The sequence below is a fragment of the Hakea prostrata genome, chromosome 8, assembly GCF_041222555.1.
Source record: "Hakea prostrata isolate BN-2017 chromosome 8, UWA_Hpros_2, whole genome shotgun sequence".
Taxonomy (NCBI): Eukaryota; Viridiplantae; Streptophyta; class Magnoliopsida; order Proteales; family Proteaceae; genus Hakea; species Hakea prostrata.
This window is the reverse complement of record NC_142607.1, coordinates 35,035,466-35,059,409: the sequence shown is the minus strand read 5'-3', so window position 1 is coordinate 35,059,409 and position 23,944 is coordinate 35,035,466. Positions and strand designations below refer to the sequence as shown.

At 39.0% G+C, this 23,944-nt stretch overlaps 1 pseudogene across 1 annotated transcript; it reads right to left on the bottom strand.

Annotated features, from left to right (window-relative positions):
• Positions 1-6,483: 6,483 nt before the first annotated feature.
• On the bottom strand, positions 6,484-12,253 carry LOC149007658 (regulatory-associated protein of TOR 1-like; annotated as a pseudogene). The gene is made up of 6 exons (XR_016175276.1): positions 12,113-12,253; positions 11,618-11,707; positions 10,619-10,954; positions 10,316-10,504; positions 8,112-8,826; positions 6,484-8,011 (listed from the first exon to the last, which is right to left on the bottom strand). The product of XR_016175276.1 is annotated as a regulatory-associated protein of TOR 1-like (transcript).
• Between the last annotated feature and the right edge of the window lie 11,691 nt (positions 12,254-23,944).

Genomic DNA, 23,944 nt, shown 5'->3' with positions numbered 1-23,944 from the left:
CAATGAAAAGCATCTTTCCTTAGCAAATTTGTGAGAGGAGCTACGATTTTCCCATAGTCTTTGACAAACCTTTGATAATACTTGGGGAGACCAAGAAACCCCCTCAAGGCCTTGACAGTCCTTGGTGGTAGCCATTCCACCATACTACTTTGTTTTGTAGATCTACTACCACTCCACCTGTGGAAATCACATGCCCCAAGCATTCTAAGGCAACAACAGCAAATAAACATATCTTTTTGTTCCCCACCAATTTATGTTGTTCTAGAAGACTGAAAACAACCTGAAGGTGTTGCAAATGCTCTTCCATCGACTTGTTAAACACCAAAGTATCATCGAAAAACACTAACACAAATTTTCTCGAGTGTTCTCGAAATACCACATTCATAAGCCCCTGGAATGTGGTCGATGCACTTGAAAGTCCAAATGGCATTACATGGAAGTCATAATGGCCATCGTGAGTTCAAAATGTTGTTTTCTCCACATCTTCATCCGGTACTCGGATCTAGTGGAAGCTGGATTTGAGGTCTAGCTTGCTGAATACTTTTGCACCACCTAACTCATCGAGCAATTCATCTATTGCAGGTATAAGAAATTTATCAGGTATAGTCAGCTTATTAAGGGTCGCCCGATAATCATCACAAAATTGCCAACCGCCATCCTTCTTGTGCACCAACAATACCAGGCTAGAATATGTACTTACACTTGGCCTTATCAGATCAACACTCAACATTACCCACCAACCTCTCTACTTTTGTCTTTTGGGAGTGTGGATACTGATATGGCCTGATGTTTGGCAGGTTGCTGCTCTCTACCAACCGGATGGAATGGTCATACGCTCGTCTAGGTGGCAAGGCAATGGGCTCAGAAAACACGGTTTCAAACTCCAGGAGTAACCCTTGCACTTCTTCATTGCTGTGAGTGCCTCCATCCACCTCTGTGCTCATAAGATTCAACCAAACCCCCACCTCCTATGTGAATATATTTCCGTACCTAACTCCAGGTTGTCTCTAATCTAAGCAAAGAGGGATCATCATTTAACTTCAACCGTTGTCCAGCCCATTCAAACTGCAACATCTGATTCTTCTAATTGCTGCAGATGTTGCCCAGAGAAGACAACCACTCAACCCCCGAAATGACATCTGCATTGCCGAGATCAAAAGGTAATAACTCCTGCACAAATGTGATCATGTCCATCTTAATGGAGAGTGCTTGGTACATCCCCTACCCTCCAACACTTTTCCCATCTCCCAACACTACATAAAAGGGCTTCTTCCCCTCGATCTTCAGCCTTAAAGGATTTACCAGTGCACAAGAGAGGAAATTGTGTGTTGCACCACAGTCAACTAATACTACCACAGGAGCACCTCTGATTTGGCCTCTCAATTTCATCGCTCGTGATGAATCATACCCTGCGAGCGAGCCATGGGAAAGTTCGACTCCCAATGAATCAACGTCATGCCCATTTTCATGCTCTACAGAATTTTTTTCAGCACCTTCAGTGTCTTCCGTCACCTCCCCTTCGTGGAACAGCATCACTTTGAATTGTTTTAATGAACACTGATGTCCTAGGGTACACGGTCCATCGCACCGAAAACAAAGGCCCTTGTCCATCTTAACTTTCATCCCATCAGGTGTTAACCATAGAGGACGATTGCTACTGCCAGAGTTTGTAGTTGTTCCTTTCGAAGAAGACAAAGGATTGTTTGGGGTTTGCCCTTGGTTTGTTCGACCAGGAGCATTCAAACCAACTCTAGTTTGGTTCGTCGAAGAAGTGTGCTACTAGACTACGGTAGTTGAATTTTTGCTGCTTAACTCGACAGCCCATTGGGTCAAACTCTGCCCCTAAATGCCTATGGGTTGTGGGTTTAAGGGTTTCCAGGGCCCACAAAGTGCCACATTTTTAGCCCTAATGGATTGGGCCAAGTCCATGATTTGGGTTAAATCTCTAGGTGCAAAAAGTCAGATCTAAACCCTAATGTTGTCCCCTAGCCCCTACATGAAAGGCCCTTGCAACCATTCTTCTTCCTTGACACTGGCGACAGCCGCTAAGGTTTCAAATTGCTCATGTATTCTATAACGGTGCCATTCTGTCGAAGATCCATCAATGCTTCCTAAGGTGACTTTGCCTGTGTGGATCCAAAGCAACACTGCATCCACGGTCCAACATGTTGACCTAGGTCACTGTGTCGGTGCCTGGCGACACGCCCGACATGGCAACATAGGTCGACATGTCGGGCGACTTTTGGCGATATATCAAACCGGCGACTGCGTGTTTCGTCTTCTTCTTCTTTTTGCTTGGCGGCAGTGCAGGTACAGATGCAGGTGGTGGTGGAGGAACTGCAGGAGGTGTTCAAAGCTAAATCTGCAGGGGCAGGTGCGTGTTTCGTCTTCTTCTTCTGGCTTGGAGATTAATTTTGGAAGTATATGTTAACAGTAGGAGAAGCAACAGAAGAACTCGGCGCTGGAGAGTTTTCCAACGACAAGGAAGAAGCACGGATTATCATTTGTGTAGAAGAACGACCGTCGATTCTTTTGGGGTTTAGACAAAGAGATGCAGATTTGTGCCCAGTGAAGCCATGAGAGACATGGAGCTGTGACAAAGAAGTCATTCTTCCTAACTCTCTCTGGTTTTTTTTATCAATTTCTTGAGGCTTCAACTTTCAAGAAGAATCGTACCACACTCCTTGATATGCCCTTATGAGAAGTAGAAAACCCTTGCAAGAAGTAAAAAACTCTATCCCTTGCATGCGATACAAGAGGACCTGCACAAGCTCTCCAAAGTTTTGTATAAAGTGCATCTTGAGTCTTGAACCTGAGAAGTTCTTCCGTGAATTGATGCTGAAACAGGGGACTGTAATGCCAATGCCAAATATCAAAGACAAGATGCCAAAGAGATCGTTCTTGCCTCGTTCAATCGCATCAAAACTGCCATTTTCAAGTTCTCAAGTTTCGGAATTGGAAGAGATCTTCCCAAGATAGCTTCAAATCGGAACCTCCGGCAACTTTCAGACTCGATTTATCGAAAAAGTCAATCAGTGTAAAGGTGTCAATTGGTACAGTACCAACTTTGAATACCGAAAACCAGAACAGTACCGTACCAAATTTATACGGTACAGTACAGTTTCTGTATTTGTAAAAACGGTTTGGTACGGTTTCAGTATTAAATCAATACGGGAAAACGGTTTAAACATGGTTTCTAATGCAATACACTTTTGGTACGAACAAACCCATGTCACATTTTTTATTAGTTCATTAAGATCCTAATGAAATTGTGACCAAACAATCAATACAAATTGATATTAAGAGAGACAAAACAAGTAAATCTAATTAATAGAGACAAAACAAGTAAATTTAAGAAAAGGAGTGAAGGATGAAATAAAAAACTGAAATAGGGAATTATGAATAGGGTAAAGGTTGAGTGTTTTCATCGTAAAATTACACTTATCTCCCTAAATTTGGTACAGTACCAATTCGGTACTGTTTTGGTACGTACCGACGGTATGAGTATCTGAAACCGGAACCGCACCAAATAAATTTGGTTTCGGTATGTACCATACCGAATTCTGAACGGTACGGTACGGTGCGGTTCGGTACGGTTAAACGGTTTCGGTACGCAATTGACACCCCTAGATCGGTGGAGATATATCGTTGATCAATAGTGAAATTCGTGTTGCTAGGGGGTTTTGTGTTGCCCCCAATGACACGGCAAAGTTTCGTGTGTGTCGGCGAAGTTTGTGTCGGTGATACTGACTGCATCTCCTGCTTCGATTTTATCCTTGAACGAAAAGGATTTTGCGGCTCTCTGAACTGTACCCGTCCTAACGCTGGTCCTTCGAAACAAATCAACGCCATGTGCAGTCTCTCGGTTTCACTCCATGTAATCCAAAGTATCCTTCTACCCTACCATGGTCCTCACTGTTAAAAATGCACAGCTTGAGATACCACAGAGAGAAATCGTGACGCCCCAACCAAATGGTTCTTCACTATGGCCCCTGCTGAAATACACCCTAAAGATTGTCTACGTGGTGGTTTGTAGACCTTTGCCTCACTTTTCCACTGTGACTTCCGGCGATTGTGAATCAACAACCTCCACCGCTTTTCCTTTTGCCAGGTATGCCCTAAGCTCATTTACAAACGCCAAGTGACTCTGTTCAACTTTGTCTAATTTGGAATCTATCGCCGGCATCTGATTCTGCAAATCCTTTCACATTGGTTTCTAACACTTCTAATCTTATCTCCATCCTACTTCTAACCATTCCCTAAATCAAACGTGCTCTAATACCAATTTGATAAGAACCCTCTTAGCTTCACCCCCAATCTCTCCAAATACAATGAATTTAAGAGATCATATCGGCAATACAAACACAAAATAAGAAAACAACAGCAACGACAACAATGGTAATTCTCATTAAAAGTAGAAATAGAAATAGAAATAGAAATAGAACAAAATTCTCTCAACTCTTCTATTGAATCCCTTACTAACATTAACCAAAAACAAAGCACAAAAGGCAACACCAAAATCCTACCCGAGAGACTCTTCTCTCCCAACAAGCTGAACTTGCTTCACACTCCATAATTCACGCATACCCTCTATTTCCCCACTCCCCCCCCCCCCTACATAAATTCATTCCTTGCCAACAACCTCTTACACCACACGCCAATCTTATTTCACCAAGTGGACCATCATCTCTGCTCCTTTGTCCTCAGCAAGGTTGTGGCTGCTGTCCAATAACTTTGGCCACCTATCTCTTGCATGTTTGGAAGGCTTTGATTCCCTGTAGCTATCGGTGATGATCCCATTCTTCTCCTTCTATTATTGCTTTTGTACACCCGAGTTATTAGGGGCTCATCAGTCTCTAGAAAAAATCCAAAAAACTCCCCCAAAAAAAAGGTGGTGTGCAACCAGAGTAATGGCTTTTAGGGGTTTCAGAAAAGGATGAAGTGCAGTAGCAATGGGGAAGAAGTTTTAGACTAGGTGTGAGAGAGAGGGAAAATCTAGAAACTAGGGGTTTGGGGAAAGGGTAAATTTCAAAATTAAGGGTTTGCGAAGAAATTAGGGTTGGAGATGAGCATCGAATGTTAGGGAAGGGGTGGGATGATTATACCAAAATGGGCTGGGATTTGGTGAGGGGATAGGGGAGATCTAGGGTTTAGGATTTGGGAAAGGGAGAAAATGCTGCCGCAAGCAAGAGAGAGGTGAAGCTAGGGTTGCGAGCTGCAGCTTCACTCCCTTAAAAACCCACTACTTCATTCTCTATCTCCTTCAATTAAATTTTTATTGATCACCAAAACTGTCTTGTTTAAAGGCATGGGGCTATATTTATAGACTACATTACAAGACTCCAACTTGGACTCAAATTGGAAAGCAAAACAAACAAGGACTCTTTAACTAAATAAATGTGCAAACATATAAGGACTTCTAATTTAAGAAGGAATCCCTTTTAAGATAGGACTCCAACTTAGAAACCAAACCAAAGAAGATCTTTTATATTACTTATGACTCCTCCACCAAAGACTCTCACTTACCTCAACCTGGGATGATTCAAATTACACAAGAATAGGACTAGTCTTCTACTAAAAGTGGTACTACAACTAAAGGAATCCTTCTATAAATAAGACTACTAACTAGACAAGGACTCTTTCAAAACTTAACAAGAACAGATTTGAATAGAAAAATAAAAATAGGACTACAACCCTAATAAAATTCTGCATCTAACAAGACCAACTTGGAGCAGACTAGGGCTGTCCAAAATGCCCTTGTTAATGAGAATACGATGCTAGGCTGGTCTGTAAGGTGCTGGGCAGCAATTTTTTTTTTTCCTTCCCCCCCCCCCCCCCGCGGCCGCCCCCTTTTTTTTTTATTTTTGGTGGGCGGGGGAAAAAAGGGTTGGGGGGGGGGGGCCCCCCCCGCCCCCCCGGGCCCCGGGGGACCCCCCAGTGGGGTGGGGGGGGGCTTGGGCCCTGGCTGTTTGGTTGGCTAGTTGTTTATAGGGGGGGGGGGGGGGGGGGGGGGGGGGGGGGGGGGTGGGGTGGGGGGGGGGGGGGGGGGGGGGGGGGGGGGGGGGGGGGGGGGGGGGGGGGGGGGGGGGGGGGGGGGGGGGGGGGGGGGGGGGGGGGTTTGGGGGGGGGGGGGGTGGGGGGGGGGGGGGGGGGGGGGGGGGGGGGGGGGGGGGGGGGGGGGGGGGGGGGGGGGGGGGGGTGGGGGGGGGGTTGGGGTTGGGGGGGGGGGGGTGGTGTGGGGGGGGGGGGGGGGGGGGGGGGGGGGGGGGGCCCCGCCCCGGGGGCCCACCGCCGGGGGGGGGGGTTTTTTTTGAAGGGGGGGGGGGGGGGGGGGGGGGGGGCCCAGCGACCTTCGGGGGGGGGGGGGGGGGGGGGGGTTTTGTGTTTGGGGCTTTTTTCCCGCGCGGGCCCGCGCCGCCCCGGGGGGGGGGGGGGGCCCCCTGGCGCCCCCCCTTTTGTTGGGGGCTTTTGTTGTTGTTGGTCTTTTCACGGGTTGGCCCTAGGTCCGGTTCACATCAACGTGTCACCAAGTTCAGGGTTAATCAATCCCACCCAGCACTGCCAGGTGGTAAAAAGGTACTCAAAAGAGACTGCAGGTTCCCTCCCTTAGAAACCCACAACTCCACTCAATATCTCCTTCAATCAAATTTTATTAATCATCAAAACTGTTTGTTTACAAGCATGGAGCTATATTTATACACCACATTGAAGGACTCCAACTTGGACTCAAACTGGAAAGCAAAACAAGCAAGGTCTCTTTTACTAAATACATGTGCAAACGTATAAGGACTTCCAATTTAAGAAGGAATCCCTTTTAAGATAGGACTCTAACTAAGAAACCAAAACAAAGAAGAACTTCTACTTTACTTAGGAATCATCCACTAAAGACTCTCACTTACCTCACCCTAGGATGATTCAAATTACACAAGAGTAGGACTAGTCTTCTAGTAAAAGTCGTACAACAACTAAAGGAATCCTTCTCTAAATATGACTCATAACTGGACTAGAACTCTTTCAAAACTTAACAAGGACTGATTTAAATAGCAAAATAAAAATAGGACTAGAACCCCAATAAAATTTTGCACCTAACAAGACCAACTTGGACTGGACTAGGGCTGCCCAAAATGCCCTTTTTTTATGAGAATACTCTACAATGGTGGGCTGGTATGTAGGGCGCAGGGCAGCAATTCTTTCGGTCATTGGTCTTTTCATGGGTTGGCCCTATGTCCGGTTCACATCAACATGTCACCAAGTCAAGCTTAACCAATCCCACCCAGCACTGCCAGGTGGTAAAAAAGAATTCAAAGAGAAAAAGCCCTCACCTGCACAGTTGGAACCGGACTCGCTATAAAACTAAATATTTCTTTATCTAATTGAAGTTTTGACTTTTAATTTATGTAATTAAAACTTAATCAACAAAACTGAAATACTTTTTTGCAAATAAAACTTCTACAAGTCAATAAAATAAGATTACATACCTGATCCTCTTATTTTCATCAGTAGCAACTACAATAGGAGAAAAAGGCAGCAGCAAAGCTGTTCTTGTACCTGTCTCAATCTTGGTATCCCAAGAAGCAATTTGATTGCTCAGCTTGCTCATAGCAGTAACAAAGGAACCACATAAGTATATTTCCCAAAGCAGACAATAATTATAAAGGGGAGAAAATGTGTCTAAGAATATGTTTCAAGAATGCTAGCATTTCATTATGCAATTTAGTGCAATTTCTTCCCTTTACTCTATTCTCGACAGTATTCCTCATTATCATCTGCTGCTGTAAGAAGTGGCCTTGAAAAATGAAAACAATTCCAATTGTAGATCATTGATTGAGGAAGCAAGCTGCGCTTTGAAGTCCCAGAGGCACCACCAGAACCTAGAAGAGGATCAGGTAATCCTGAATCTGGGGAGTTCAGTAGCTGTGACTTTAACTCTAGTGAACAACTCTCCACATTCCTAGCAAATAATTTTGTCGAGGGGGCCGGACTAACAGGAGTTCTAAATGTCAAAGGTGACCTGTCAAAAAGTATAACAGAAAAGATTCAAGAGTCAGACCAATGCAAAACATAGCAGGCAAAGCTAAAATTTGATTAACACCAATGGAAACCATTATTACCTGACAAAGTAAATGGGGTCAATGGAACACGGCCACATTCAAAGATTATCAGAACTAATTGAAGAGACAACTAAAATGGTGTACCATTCAAAAGTAACCTCCATTAATATCAAACAACAATGATGACCGTGCCAATCCAGCAAGGTTAGGCGTTGGAGTTGAAGTTGCATCACCCTGACGAAAGCTGCCACCACCAACCGCAATGACCTAGTAACAACTTGTTCAATACCAATAATGGCAAGGAATTGCCGACCAAGGGTTGCAACTCAAGGAGATGGATCTTTGGCCAGCGTATGCATTGCCAACACACACTGAGAACAAATTCCACCATCAAGGGGTCTAGGTAGTGAATGGTTAATGGTGCCATTACCAGAGCTATCATTTACTAATATTCTAGAATCATAGTGTTGAGATGAATCCTTGGACAATGGAGATCAATGCATTATCCCATAAGTAGGAGGACCACTCATAGAAACCCTTCCATCACGAGACCTAGATATGCCATCACTGCCCACTCTCATTACAGGACCAATATGGGTAGGAATAGCACTTCCATTCAGCATATACTGGCTTGAGTTGGCATACCCACCAATGGGACTTCCAACAGAACTAAGGATGGTAAGAAATTCAGCAGAGAGTTGGGACTGTCGCTTCAAGTATCCAGCAGCATTAGATTTCAGGTGCTTATTGTGGCCAAAGAAAAAGCGTGCAAGAGCTGTTAAAAAACAAGACCAATTCATTGCCACTTCACAAATACTATTCACTGTAGGAAGCAAAATATACATGCCAAACCAAAATAACCAAATAACCTCAACCCCCCCCCCCCCCCCCCGAAAAAAAAAAAGAAAAAAAAGAAGAGGAAAGCCAAGGAAAAACAGAAACATTAACCACTAGGTATACATATCAAATCACCAATAAGATGGGGATCGGGAATATGTCAATAGACAAGACAAGCAAATTACAGAGTTCAATAATATTTCCAGTGAATGGTAGAAAATTAAACATTGGAGCGCCCAGGGAGATCGTACACGTGTTCATGAGCAAGACAAAGGGGATAGGAACACATTGTGCATATTCAAGGAGAGGCCCTCCACCATGGGATTTAAGATAAAAGCATAAACGTTCTTGTAAATCATAATATCTATGATGAAGTTACAACATCTGCAGTTAAGTGTGATTATTACTCTGATTATTAGTGTAAATATGCTGATAAGTCCCTTGTTATTCAGGTATACAAACTCAGGGGTAAACAAGGGAAAACAACATTACTTACAGCAGGGACAAAAGAGAACATAGCACCACTAGCATCTGAAGCAGGGGATGGGACAGGTGGCAATTCTCTATTAGATAGAACCCATGAGTCTGCCGTAGCCAAGAGCTGCAGAGCAGACATTCCAGCTGGCAGAAGAAGATTGGATAAGAGAATGGGAATCGGTTAGAGTTTGTTAGGGGATAAAGGGAGTATAAAAAGGAGATAGGGGGGGAAGGAAGGGGAGAAGAAAATAGGAGTAGCAAGCAGAGCTTGCGGGTGAGAGGGAAGACCTCTGGGAATGGCCTAGCCATGGTGTTGCTTCTGGTTTATCTGAGTTTCAATTTAGTTTGTTTAATTTCAGTAATCTTTATCAGTTCTGAGAATCTCAATCTGTATTCAACAGTTATATCCATATCAGTGTTGCTTAACGAAATCGATTGTTACTTCAAGTTTACCCTGCTGAATATGTCAATCTGAGTTCAGTTTCTGTGATAGTCTCTGCCATTAATTCTTTACAAGCCGTAGCAGTAAGAGATTAATGGGGGCTTAGGGCAAGTTAGGGAGGGTCCTAACATATGCTTTTGAATAGATGGATATATCACTCCAACAATAAAGACTCCAAAAACTGCAGTCATCTAAAAGTCATACAGATACCAAGCTCTATCATAAAGGCATATTCTACCCTCAGTATTTAACAAAAGCTACCTATATTCTTCACAGTATGAAATCGTACAGGTAGCTACTAGCCATTATTCCTCCGTTTTTTTAATATCCTAAGAAGCTTCTTCATGGAGCTGCCAGAATTTGAACAACGGAGCCTGTGGATCTAGGATCATCTTTCTAATGTTGTTGAAAATATTAACCACTGAAGCGCTACCAGAATAACAACCTTCTTGTTGAGTCAGGTACAAGGTAATCAAGTAAGTCTGATTCTGGTGTCTTGATCACATACCTACAGCAACCACTGCCCGAGCAAGTGGGCTTCCATCTGAAACTACATTGAGAAGACTTCTAATAATATTTATCTCAGCTTTAATCTTTTCATCCTTACGACATTCTTCTTCACCTCCAACCCATCCCTGGTTGAATCAGATCCAACATCAAGAAGGGTACCCAGCGCAAAAACAGCAGAAGCTCAAACCTAAAACATGTTATCATATACTTGATCATCACCAAATAGAAAAATGGTAAAGATAAATGAACTACCATGGGGAAGAACAGATTGATGTTGTAGAAAGTAAGGAAGAAAGAAAACCTCAGGCTGGGGCTTTGAGAGTAACGGTGTACATATTATAGGTTCATCTGCCTACAAACCAATTATCTGTGCCTCCATGAATCCTCCCACAGCTTTCCTAGACAGAGACAAAGCCACTGAAGCAGTGGCTCAGTGTGTGCTTCATGAGAAGTAGCAAGCTGAAGATGTTTCAAGCATACATGAGTCAAATTGTCCTTTATACAGGCTTCCTGCCCTCGTCTATGGCTATCAACAATGACAGCTAAAATAAATGCCGCCATTGCACGTTTTTTAGTCTTTTAGATATGCGTCCAAGCTATTAAGACCGCCATCCTGTACTAAATCAACCTGACGTGACTACAAAACAAGGCAGAAAACATGGATTGTTAGTGTTGCATGAGCAAGTTACCACTACAAAGGGGGAAAATGGTGCATATAAAACTGTTGTGTGTGTGCGGAAGCACGGGCTTGAAGACCTGGAGGAAAAAGGAGAGAAGTTTTGGAATTGATCTTCATCCCATCCAGAAAGGTTAACTTCTTTCTTAATTTCTATGAGTTCGTGGTTTTGCAACCAAAATAATAAAAGAAAAGAATTTGTCACACACATGTTGAAATATTTCAAATGCTCCTACACTATAAATTATATGCCCCCAACTGCAGAAATAATACAACTGCAAGCAATGTTAATCTAAAGAATTGGAGCCACAAGGCTTTAGCAACTAGTTACCCACCTCCCAACCTCTCCAAGTTGAACATCAGATGAAAGAAGCAAGGTTAATATAAATATAAGGAGAAACCTTATCAAGAGCAAGGATCTTTGTCCATTATGAAAACCAGAATTTGTGTCAATTTAATTGCTGTTGTTTGCAGTAGCTTGAGTACATATGGGAATATTCAAACTGAAAGGGCCTACAAGAAGAACCAGTAAGCATACACACCAGACCATTGAGCTATGATTTTATAAACCAAATCACATACTCAGTAGAAAGCTTCCATTAACACTAAGGAATGACAAAGTACCAGGTCTATAGCCCAAGGTCCCATATCAAGGAATCTTCCAAGAAAAGTACAATTAAATGCTCGGAATTGGTGGCATTCACTAAGCAAAACCTAAATGAAAACCACCAACAACTTAGGCAGAAAAACATACTCATCTAGAAAAAAGAGAACAAGTGAAGAACCAGAAGAATTAACTCATTCAAAATGAATCAATCAAGATCATATGATAAAACAAAAACATTGACTGGGGGTTTGGGGTGAGGTAGGGAATTGAAAACAAAAGGGTTGAATCCAGCCCCTAGGATTCAAGATTTGATGTTGTTCAGATCTTCTCTTTTAAAGCATAACACAAACGATGAATTCTCACAGGCTATCAAAACTAAAAATTTCTGTTAAGGTTTCATGGAATCAACTATGATTCAGTGGATTACTACAAGGAACTGTGGAAATAACAGCAGTGAATTGTCTTTATTTGAAGACCTTCAAGAGCACCTGTAAAATTGACAAGCTCCTCACCTGAAGAACAATTGGCATCTGCTCTGGTGGTTTGTTCTGCTCAGACCCAGGGTCAACCCATACCTCAAAAGCTGTCAGCTGCTCCGTGAAAAAAGTACTTGGCTGAACATCATCAACCAGAAACAGGTAAGTAGAAAGCATTTTCAAGCGGCAATGGGAACAAATTACAAGAAAGAGAAGAATGCCGTCATTTCTTTTACTTCAACCCTCTCACTCACGAATGGTTACCTGAAATTCTGCATTAGGTTCCTAACCAACGACTGAAGCTCAGAAAGGCAAATTTGGCAGCCACATCCCAAGCATCCATCCTGTAGGGAACATTTGAAGAAATTAACCACCTTGAAAGAAATAATAACAGGAGTCGTTACATCATAACAGAGAAAATAACAGGTACATTAAATTAAAGCCTACAAAAGCATCATTAGATTAGATAGGTAACACATATGATGCTGATGAGTTGGAGGTAGCATTAGAACAGTTTGTCACTGCCGTAATCTAGTTCGATCGATTCCCCAAGAAGAGAAGAGTTTTCCGGTCAGTTTGGCGGCCAAGAATTCTGTCATAGAATTTGAAACGTAATCAACAGTGAGTCCAAGTAAATAACTATCTACACGAAAGTAGAGTCCTAGATAAACTCATAGACTACATGACTCAGGTAACTGATTCATTATAAAAGGAGGAAGCAGGAAGGTAAGTTCAGAAGAGCAATCACTGAGTATTAACTTGATGCATGCATCTTGCTATTCTAGTTCTTACGAATTGATCGAGAGGACGAGAAAGATTTCGCAGCAACACGCCAACACAGGGAGGCAGAGGCAGCACAGGGCGCGTATTCTAAGAGAGAAAATGGTTAATCCACAAACTATTAGGAATGTAACAGGAATCATAGGTACAAAGCTATCCGAATACTTAATGGTTTCTGAATTAGAGTATAATAAAAACATATATTTTCAATCTTCTTGCAGGCAACCTTCTAAGCTTGCTCTTTTATGTCGCCCCACTGTAAGTATTTCTGGCTCTCTTAATAATATTTACCCTCTTATTACACTTGTTCTGATTAATTAAGTTTGCTTCATTTGCAGAGAAATGATGGTGAAAATCTTTAAACAGGGGTCTATGGGAGAATTTGATCCGTTCACATTCCTAGCAATTGTGTTCTCCAGTTTTTCTTGGATTTTATATGAACTGATAAAACGTAAAAACATGATGAATATTATCGTCAATATGATTGGTTTTTTTATGGCGCATTCATACGTACTCTTCTTCAAAGCCTTTGTTAGGGCAGGCCGTCGCGGTTGGGTAACGAGGGTAGGTTCATAACCCTTGTTTTATATAACAAAACTTCTTTAATTGCAGAAGCTAACTTCTTTAATTGCAGAGGGTTATTGATATTGTGCTTTTGATTGAATCTACGCTCATTCCAATGGTGATAATGGTGATCACCATACTCTTGAAGACTCTTGATCAGAAAAAAACGTTCCTTGGAGTTGTAACCAGTGTCGCAGCGAACATCATGTATGTTTCGCAAATCGTAACTCTGGTATAATCTTTCACCTAATTGGCTTTTCCCTTTCAAATTTAATTTACTCTCATCATCTAAAATTAGGGTTCGTAACATTCAATCAACAAGATTTCAAACCAAACCGGAGTTACCCCTTATCTGTGATAGAGATCTTGAGTTTGTTGCCATTTCTACCAATAGAATAACAGGGGGCTTGGGGGTTGAGGTGCATTCTCTTTATTTGTGATAGATGGGTTCTTGTTGTTCATGAGTTCTAGCATGAGCACTTAGACTCTAATGGGAGCCAATTAATTCCCTTCCAGATCCATTTGACCAAGCTGCTGCATCTGAACCTTGAGGACAAGGTCCTCTTAAGGGGTAGGCAATATTATAGGGATAGAAGGGTATTGTAAAGGAATGTTTGGGTTTGCATGGTCAATAGTCCTACACTATAAATGTAAGAGTGTATAGCAATGCAAAAGAAATGAAGAATGACTTTCCCAATTCTTAATTGTCTCTCCTTCTCTCTCCTTCTCTCTCCTTTGTTTGTCTTCCCAACCCCTGATCTTCTAATTTCCTTCTAAAATTTCATCTATTCTCATCATCTAAAATTAGGGTTTGTAACATTCTCATTCGCAAATAAAGGTCGTGAGGAAGAAGAATGTGCAAGGGATGTGTACAGCCCTTTCTTTCGCCACATTTGCAAACTCAACGTGTTGGGTGGTATACTCAATGTACCCAGTCGATTTAATTTTGCTGGTAAGTATCGTTGGGTGATGTTTTGTTTCTCGCATTAAATCATTTCAATATATTTTTTTTTATATAAATTATTTTTCTATTGTAGTCTGCGAATGTGCTTGGAGTGGCGACTGGAGCAGGACAGATTCTTGTCTATCTTATTTACAGGAAGAAAGTTCCACCAGCTGTCTAAATGTTGTTGAGTATTGAAGCAGTTTTTGATATTTCTGTTTTAGACTTTATGTTCTATTTTTTTGAATGTTGAAAGAAGCTTTTTCAGTAATCATTTAATTTTCTATGCTCCGTTTTCATATATGTCGTTTGAAAAGGTCAGCCTCCTCTGCTTTGGAGTTTACCTGGGTTCATAAATCCAGATTAGTAAACGAAAACTCCTTTTCAGTTCACTCAAATCTATAACTTATTACCCAAATTTCATTACGACAGAACAACCAGATCATCTATTCTCCCACGAAAAACTCAAGCAAAAGTAATGTAACTAGAACTAGAATAGTTCTAATCCCACTCCCCTTGGCTAGTGGAAATTCCAAACTATGAGATTCTCATAAACATATTATTTTTTTTTTGGTGTGTCATAAACATATTATCAAACAATATATCCTCAACCCAAATTTCTTTTTTAACTAATGATCTTACTTCCATTGATCAGTAACTTCAATTGAAAACTCTTAACGGGAATTCATGATCCAATTCAAAGTTGTTGAACTTCGATTGAAAAATCGCAAAGGTTTTCAAGTAATTTTTTACCTCCGTGAGAACAGATTGAGAGAGAACTTCCATGGATAGGGATGTAAATGAATCAAATTTGGCTCAAATATGGTAATATCCGAATCCGATATGTGTCAAATATGTATATTTATAACTAAATTTGAATTTTATATTTTTGTTTGAGGGAACATTTGTATGTGTGTTTTTTAAAATGTTGGAGGCACTTGTTGAATAATCATGTCTTTCTTTCTATTTTACCAGGTAATTGGTTTAAGTCATTATTAAATTTTTATTACAAAAAAAAGAGAGAGTCATTATTAAATGAAATACACATGGGGGGAGCCAGGATTAAACATTGGGAGACGAATAATGAGTCTGAATCATCTCTCATCGAACGAGCACTAATATCTTTTCACCATACATATTATGTGGGCGAATGCGGGACCCACAGTGGGTCCCACCTTTGAATTATTTTATTATATTGGGTCGTAGGGTCCACAATAAAAACTTAGGTAAACTAATAGGAGTAAAATATAGATAACAAAATTATAAGTAAATTATAAAAAAATATATTGAAATAAAGCATATGGGTTAAAATTGTAGAAGAAAAACTTTAAAAAATCATGAAAGAAAAAGGTGGGAAAGAACTTGTAAGAAAAAAAATATAGATTTGAAGTCTATTAATTAAATATGGGAAAAAAAAAGTTAATTTTCATAAATTAAGTAAAAGAAAAATTCAATGATTATGATTAGATAATAATATTAATGGTTGAAATCCTAAACATCCAACTAATAAAACTTAAAATTTAATTGCTATTAGTAGGAATCGAAAGTTTAGGGATTCAAAAATAAATTAAATGATTATGATTATGATTAGATTTGATAAAATTGATAGCTGAAATTCTAAACGAGATTTAAAAAAAATCAGTGATAATGATTAGATCTGATAAAATCAATGGTTGAATTCTAACGAGATTTAAATTGCTATTAATCTAATCAAAAGTTTAGGAGAAAGAAAAAACAACCAAATAAATAAATAAATAATTCTCATTATGCTTTTCAAAAAGAATACTAGAAAAATTCTAAGTGAGAGAGAGAGGGGGGAATATTTTGAGAAAGAGAAAGTGAAAACTTGATAATTGTGAAGAAGATTTAGGAAAATTCCAATGTCTACTAACTATTCCAATGTTTTATGGGACGTGTGAGAAAAAAATAAATAAATAAATAAAAGAGGAGATTTAAGAGAGAATAAATAGGAATGTAAATATAAGAGAATGAATAGGGAGAAATTCGTGGATCATGAGTTAGTTTTTAATTAAGATATATTTTTTATTCCTTAAAACTAGGGGTTTAATGGTAATCATTATTGATGATTAAGAATGACATCCTTACCCATCATCTTTATCTTTATTTCTTTTTATTTCTTTTGGGGGAGGGGGGCAAATAGTGGTATTTCACACGTGAAGTGAGAGAAATAAGGGATAAATATAGGAGTATTCAATTTTTTTTTTTTTAATTCTCTTTCTAACATGCCTAATTTTTTAAGGGCCTGTTTGGTTACATGAGTCTGGAGATTTCAAATATTTAGAGATTTCAAATCTGTAGATTTCAAATCTATGGAGTTATAATTTATAAAATTAGATGTTTGGTTGTGAAATGAAATCTGTGGATTCATCCTAAAAAATTATTTGATCGACGTGATTTTTGTGAATGTGCAAATGTATAGCTTTTTTGAAATCTCTGGATTTCACCCCTTACCCATAAATCTACAGATTCACATTTTTAGTGTAAAAGGTGAATCTCTAGATTTCATGAATCTAGAGATTTTTACAACCAAACGGGCATAATTCTCAGATTCATGAATCTAGAGATTTGAAATCTCTGGATTCATGTAACCAAACAGGCCCTAAATGAATCCAGAGATTTGAAATCTCTGGATTCATGAATCTGAGAATTATACCCGTTTGATTGTAAAAATCTCTAGATTCATGAAATCTAGAGATTCACCTTTTTACACTAAAAACGTGAATATGTAGATTTATGGGTAATGAGTGAAATCCAAATATTTCAAAAAAGCTATACATTTGCACATTCACAAAATCACGTCGATCAAATAGTTTTTTAGGATGAATCCATAGATTTCATTCCACAACCAAACATTTAATTTTATAAATTATGACTCCATAGATTTGAAATCTCTAGATATTTGAAATCTCTAGACTCATGTAACCAAACAGGCCCTAAATGAAGCTAGTAAAGGAAAACTTCCACTCTCTTTCTTAACTGGGCTAGGTTTTAGCAGACTACATCTACCGGATTAAAAAATACAACTTTCTTGTGTTTGGACAATCTGATTTCGTGCTACATAACAAAAGGCATACTCTTTCAGGGCTTGCTTAATTGCTTGGATACAGTGGTCAACAAAATTTATAGTTTTTCGATCTTGGTCAAAACTAAGATTTCCCAGGTTTCAATAAAAACCTAGTGTTTTTGGGATGATATTGACATATCATGGTTTGACCAAGACTGATCAGGTTGAAACTTGGTGTTTTATGGTCAAAAGTATCAAAATTTTTGTGTTAGAAAACAAGTTTTAAGCAATCAAAACAGTAGTTGAACTTTGAGAAAAAAAAATAGAGAAGAAGAAGAAAGAGAAAAAAAAAAAAGTGAAAAACCAGCAGAGAAGACCTGCGATTCTAATTAACGAGCCTTGAATCGCAAAAAGCTTATATTTATAGTTTTCAAGAGAGCTAATACAACTTGAAGAGACAAGCAAACTGTCCTCTAGGAAAAATACAACTTGAACACAAAACTTACTAATTTAAAATTGTTCTCTAAAAAATGGAAAAAAAAAGTATATATATAGCTTAAAGGCAAAATTTACTAATTTTCTAACTCTAAAAATTTGTCCAAAGTAGAAAGTTCTGAAAATAGAAACTAGCACCAAAATAGAAAGTGAAGTGAAAGGCAGCTAATACCAAGGCTTGCGCATTAAGGCAATAGCCTTGGATTCTCTGCGCAATTATCAACACTCCCCCTCAAGCTAGAGCATACAAGTCTCCCATGCCCAGGTTGCAACAAATAAACTAAAAACAAGATTTGAATAGAGCTTTAGTGAACAAATCAACTAGATGGTCAGCAGAGCCCACAAAAGGAGTCTTTATAATCTTTTTCTTGACTGCATCACACACAAAGTGATAGTTTACCTCTATATGTTTTATCCTCTCATGAACATTGGGTTACTGGCAATGTAAGTAGCAACCTGATTATCACAAAACATTATCATAGGAGTAGAGATTGGAAATCTCATTTCCTTTAATAAGGAACGAAGCCACATCAATTCGGCAATTACTTAGCTTCAGCACTAGATTGGGCAATGGTGGATTGCTTCTTACTCCTCCAAGTCATAAGATTTCCACCAAGAAAAGTACAATAACATGTGGTAGATCTGCAATCAATTGTGGTTCCAGCCTAATCTGCATCAGAAAAAGCAACCAAGTCTATACTCCGATTGGGTTGATAAATAAGCCATTTTCCTGTTGCACTCTTGAGGTACCAAAGTACTCTCATTGTTGCATCCCAATACTCTCATTGTTGCATCCCAATGGGCCTTCCTAGGAGACTATATAAAATGAGTCAACACACCAACAAAATAAGAAACATCAAGATGAGTAACAGTGAGATAAATAAGTTTTCTATTAAGACTTAGTAACGATAGACATCATCCAATAAGTGCCATCATCCCATCCAACTTCAATTGAGGATCCATGGGAATGTTGCTAGGTTTACAAGCAAGTATGCTAGTCTCAGTCAAAAAATCTAACACATACTTCCTTTATGACAAACTAACTCCCTATTTATTATTGATTACCTCAGTCCCCAAGAAATACTATAGATCACCCAAGTATTTTGTTTGGAAATAATTCTATGTAAATGTGCCTTGACTATATAGATCACTCCAACATCACTGCCTTAAAGAATAATATCCTCAACATAAACTACCACAATGATAACACAACCACCCAGCCGTAACAAAGTTAGAGTGATTAGAACCACTTTACAAATCCAAAAGACTCCACAGGCTTGCTAAATTTCTCAAACCAAGCTCATGGAGACCATTTGAGTCCATAAATTGCTTTATGTAGCTTGAAAACACAAACATCGTCCTCCCCCTAAACAACATATCTTGGAGGTTGCTCCATGTAAACTTCTTCATGAAAATCACCATATAAGAAAGAATTTTTAATATCAAGCTGAAAAAGAAGTCAATCATAATTTACAACTAAAAAGATCAAAACATAAATTGAATTAAGTTTAGGCACAAGAGAAAAACTCTCAAAATAGTCCACACTGTATGTTTGTGTATAGCTCTTAGCCACCAAGCTGGCCTTAAGCCTTTCAGTTGTACCATCAAAATGGTACTTAATAATACACACCCACCGACAACAGAACACATCTTTCCCAAGAGGTAAGTCTACTAAAGACCATCTATGACAAGACGGTAAAGCATCCATTTCCACGTCCATGGTGGCTTTCCAGCTAGTATTTTTAAGGGCTTTGATATGATGGGTTGGAAAATAAATGGTAGATAGAGAAAGTGCAAGGCAATGAAAGGTAGGAGGTAGATGAGACGTACAAAATTGGCGGATAAACTGTCGTGTGTCAGTACCTTTCCTCAAAGCAATTGTAAGTCTAGGTGGCTCCATTAGAAATCCGTCGGTGGGGAGGATGAGGGGTTGTAGGCCAGCTTCAATCCCCACTAAAGGAGAGCCACCAATATCATCTGGAGGAACTATACTATCCAAAATATGCTTTGCCAACTTAGGTCTCCGCGATAACTCGTGGGCCTTCGGTTGAGGAACTAGAGGAATAGGAGAAGCATCATCCAAAACACGATTTTCAACAAACACAGATGGATCAAGGTATTAAGGAGTATCTTTAGAAAATCTCACATCCACATTTGCAAATTGTTTTTGTTGGGAAATGCCATGTCAGCATTGCCACATCAGCCTCTAATAATTTTGATGATAACAAACACAAATCACTAATGTCTACATTAAGTTGTGATTGTCCAATTCAATACTAAACCAAGTGGACCGAATCTGACTCATTGCACTAGACTCACCGGATGCTTAAGCCCAAGTCAAGATCAAGTAATCTTGGACAAGGAACAAATGTCAAGATGAACATCAAGATCATAGCACAAGAAGATGCAAAAATCAAGTCAAGTTCAAAACTTAGATGATTTTGAGACTTAGAATACATACACATGCACTCATATGTAATCACATTAAATCATATGCATAGCATGTCACTAGACTGACCTAAGACTTATTAAAAGAGTATATGAGGCTTCGAGTTGGCTAGAAATACCAAAAACCCAATCAAGTCCCTGTCCAAATTTCCTTGTGCACTCTATGCTATAGATGGACATCCATCTAGTCACAAATGCTAGACGGAATTTTTGTTTGGCCAGACAGAAATCCGTCTGGCTATAGTAAGCCAGAAGGACGTCCGTTAGGATTGAAATTTGATAGCAATTTCTATCCATTGGGAGGTTAGGCCAAGCAATTGAATGTCATCTTCATAAGCCCAACCACCCCCATTTAAGAGCTTCTACCTTGCCTATTATGCATTTACTATCTCACAACTCTCAAAGCTCTCAAATTGGTGAACAAACATTGATCACTTGCCTTCCAACCTCACTCAACTTTGAAGGGCATTCCAAAGTTGTCAAGCAAACTCATTGGAGTAAAGCTTGGAGTGATTGAAGGCCATTGGGACTTCATTAGTGGTGCATCTCTTCCATTGAACATTCATATCATTGCATCACACTCACACAAGGGGTAAAGTATCACACCCCTTGTTAGGTAATATCTTCCAATTCTTCAAATTGTATTGATAGTTCAATTCTAGTCTAAGTTGATTAGAATTGGTAGAGGGTGCTATTGCCCTATTTAGAACAAAGATTGTAAAGGGTGTTCTTGCCCTATTGAACATAGATTGTAAAGGGTTTGATCTCTACCCATTGTATTGAAAGAGAATCACTAGTAGAATACTCTCTTGAGGCCAAGAGAGGAGTGGATGTAGGCTTGCAAAATAGAACCACTATAAAATACTTGTCTTGTGGATTGATTGCAATACTTAATTATCAATGAAATCTACAATTTATTTTGTATTTACAATTAAACCGAAAAATTAGGCAAGTCCACTAGTTGTGACCTATTCACCCCCCCCTCTAGGTTGCCTTAACAATTGGTATCAGAGTGGGAGCTCAAATTGAGATTGAAATCAATCTCTAAAAGAGAAAAAGATCATGGCATCATCATCCAATCAATACTCCTCAATACCCGAAGGACTTAACACCTCTAGGCCTCCATTTTTTTATGGAGAAGGGTTTGTATATTGGAAAACTAGGTTTGAAGATTTTGTGTGCCATTCACATTGATGTTTGGGACATAATTACATATGGACCAAATGAGATTACCAAGTTTGATAAAAATGGTAATAAAATACCCAAACCCATGACCGAATGAGATGGAACCAACAAGGTCAAAGCCCAAGCAAATCATAAAGCCAAAATGTTTCTACAATGTGTCTTGAGTGAAAAGGTATATAATAGATGTGGCACTTGCAAGAATGACAAGGAAATTTATGACAAATTGGTTGTCACCTATGAAAAGACCAACCAAATCAAAAAGATGAATTTGGATGTTCACATGCTTCAATATGAAAACTTTAAGATGTTAGATGATGAGAATATAACTTTTTTATTTACTAGATTCACTAACATTGTTAATAAGTTGCATAGTCTTGGTAAAGATTTTACAAATGAAGATGTGACAAGAAGAGTCCCAAAAGCTCTTCCACCTTCATGGATACCCAAGAAGATTGCCATACTAGAAGTGGAAAATTTAAAAAAAAAATATCACACTTGATGAGCTTATGGGATCCTTACTTGCACATGAGGCGGAGCTTGAGAAAGACAAAAGATATGAAGAAAGTCACTTAAGAGAGCCAAAGAAGAAGTCAATTACTAATAAAAGCTCTACCAAGAAGGATGATGAAAGTGAAGGAGAAGAAAGCGACTCCAATAGTGATATAGCACTCATAACAAGGAAGTTCAAGAATATTTCTCAAAGGAAGAAAAGGAATTAAGGTACCCACTCAAGGGACAATGGTTCAAAGAACCAAAGAGTAAAAATCTCTCAAAAGAAAGAACCCCACCCACTAACATTCAAGATGTCATTTGCTTTGAGTGTAGGAAACCGAGTCACTTCAAAACCGAGTGTCTAAACAAAGGAAAGAAGAATGCTTACAAAGCCGAAGTCACCCACACTACAAGCAATGATGAGGAAGAAAACGAGGAATCCGATGAAAAGAAGATCAACTTAGCCTTGATGGCTAAAATTGGATGAAGATCAAGATCTTGAGGTAAATTCTATATGCGATAGTCTTGATTCCATTAAAGATGAAATTGAAATAGATGATATTGAAGAAGAAGATCTAGTTAGTGGCTTTCAAACCTTGTATAATTAAGTAAGAAACTTGAAAAGAAAAATAAAGTTTTGAAAGGTGAAGTACCATCTCTTAATGACATCGTAAATGATCTATGGGAGTACAATAAAAAAATAGAAAAGGAAAACATTGATCTAAAAAATGTCCTTGTGACATTCACAAATGGGCAAAAGAACCTAAATAATCTTCTAGGAACCCCCCCCCAAAGAGTCCTTAAGTTAAAGAATGACTTGGATTCAATGGTGAAACCACCACTCCTAGAAAGGGGAAGGAAGTTAGATTTGAAAAATGATCATCTAATAAGAATCCTTCACCAAAACCCATAAACGTTCAAGGAAACATTCAAAGTAAGAACAAGACTCAACCTCAAGCCAATAAAGAGAAAATTGGAAGAGGAAATCACTATTTCCAAAGAAAAGAGCAAAATGGGAATCAAAAGAATGGACAAAAAAATAACCAAGGAACAAAAGGACCAAATTACTCTAACTAAGGTTATTCAAGAAGTAATGGAGGATACCAAAACCATTATGATCATAAGTGGCAAAACTTCCCCCCCAAAAAAAAAAAAAAAACTTTCATAATGTCCAAAGCCAACAACATCACCAATTTTGGCCAAACTAAGACCAAATGATGTTTGATTATAATTTTCCATATCCCTACTATACCCCTTTTGAGCACATGCCTCAACCTCCATTTAAGCCATATATGCCAAACCATCAAAGATCTAGAAGAAGTGAAAACTTTTACAAAAAATAAATTAAAAAAAAAAAACCAAAGGAGTGGGCAAAAGAAGTCAAAATTTCAAAGGACAAAGGAAGCAAAATCCTCAAGTCCAAGAACCTTTAGACATTTGTGACCCAAGATTTCAAAGAACCAAGGGATATCAACCTACTTGGTTCAATATGGAACCAATAAGATCTAACTAAGTTGGACCCATGTAGATATGGGGACCAATGCATATCTTTTCTTTCTTATATAAATTTGCTTAAAGAACAACCAAAGAAGTGAATGATACATTGATGGCAGTTGTTCCAAGCACATGACATCAAGTCCAAAGCTCTTTACAAAACTTAGATCATATGATGCAGAATGCGTCACTTATGGGGACAATAACAAAGGAAAGATAGTAGCCATTAGTCAAGTTAACATCAAAGGTACTTTTATCTCAAATGTATTTAGTTGATAAACTATCATATAACTTGCTTAGCGTAAGTCAATTGTGTAGTATATGCTATAAAGTTACATTTGATGTTTCTTGTTGCCATGTGAAAGATATAAATGAAAATCTAATTCTAAAAGGTATTAGGAGAGATAACATCTATGTTTGTATCTTCAATGAATCATCTCTT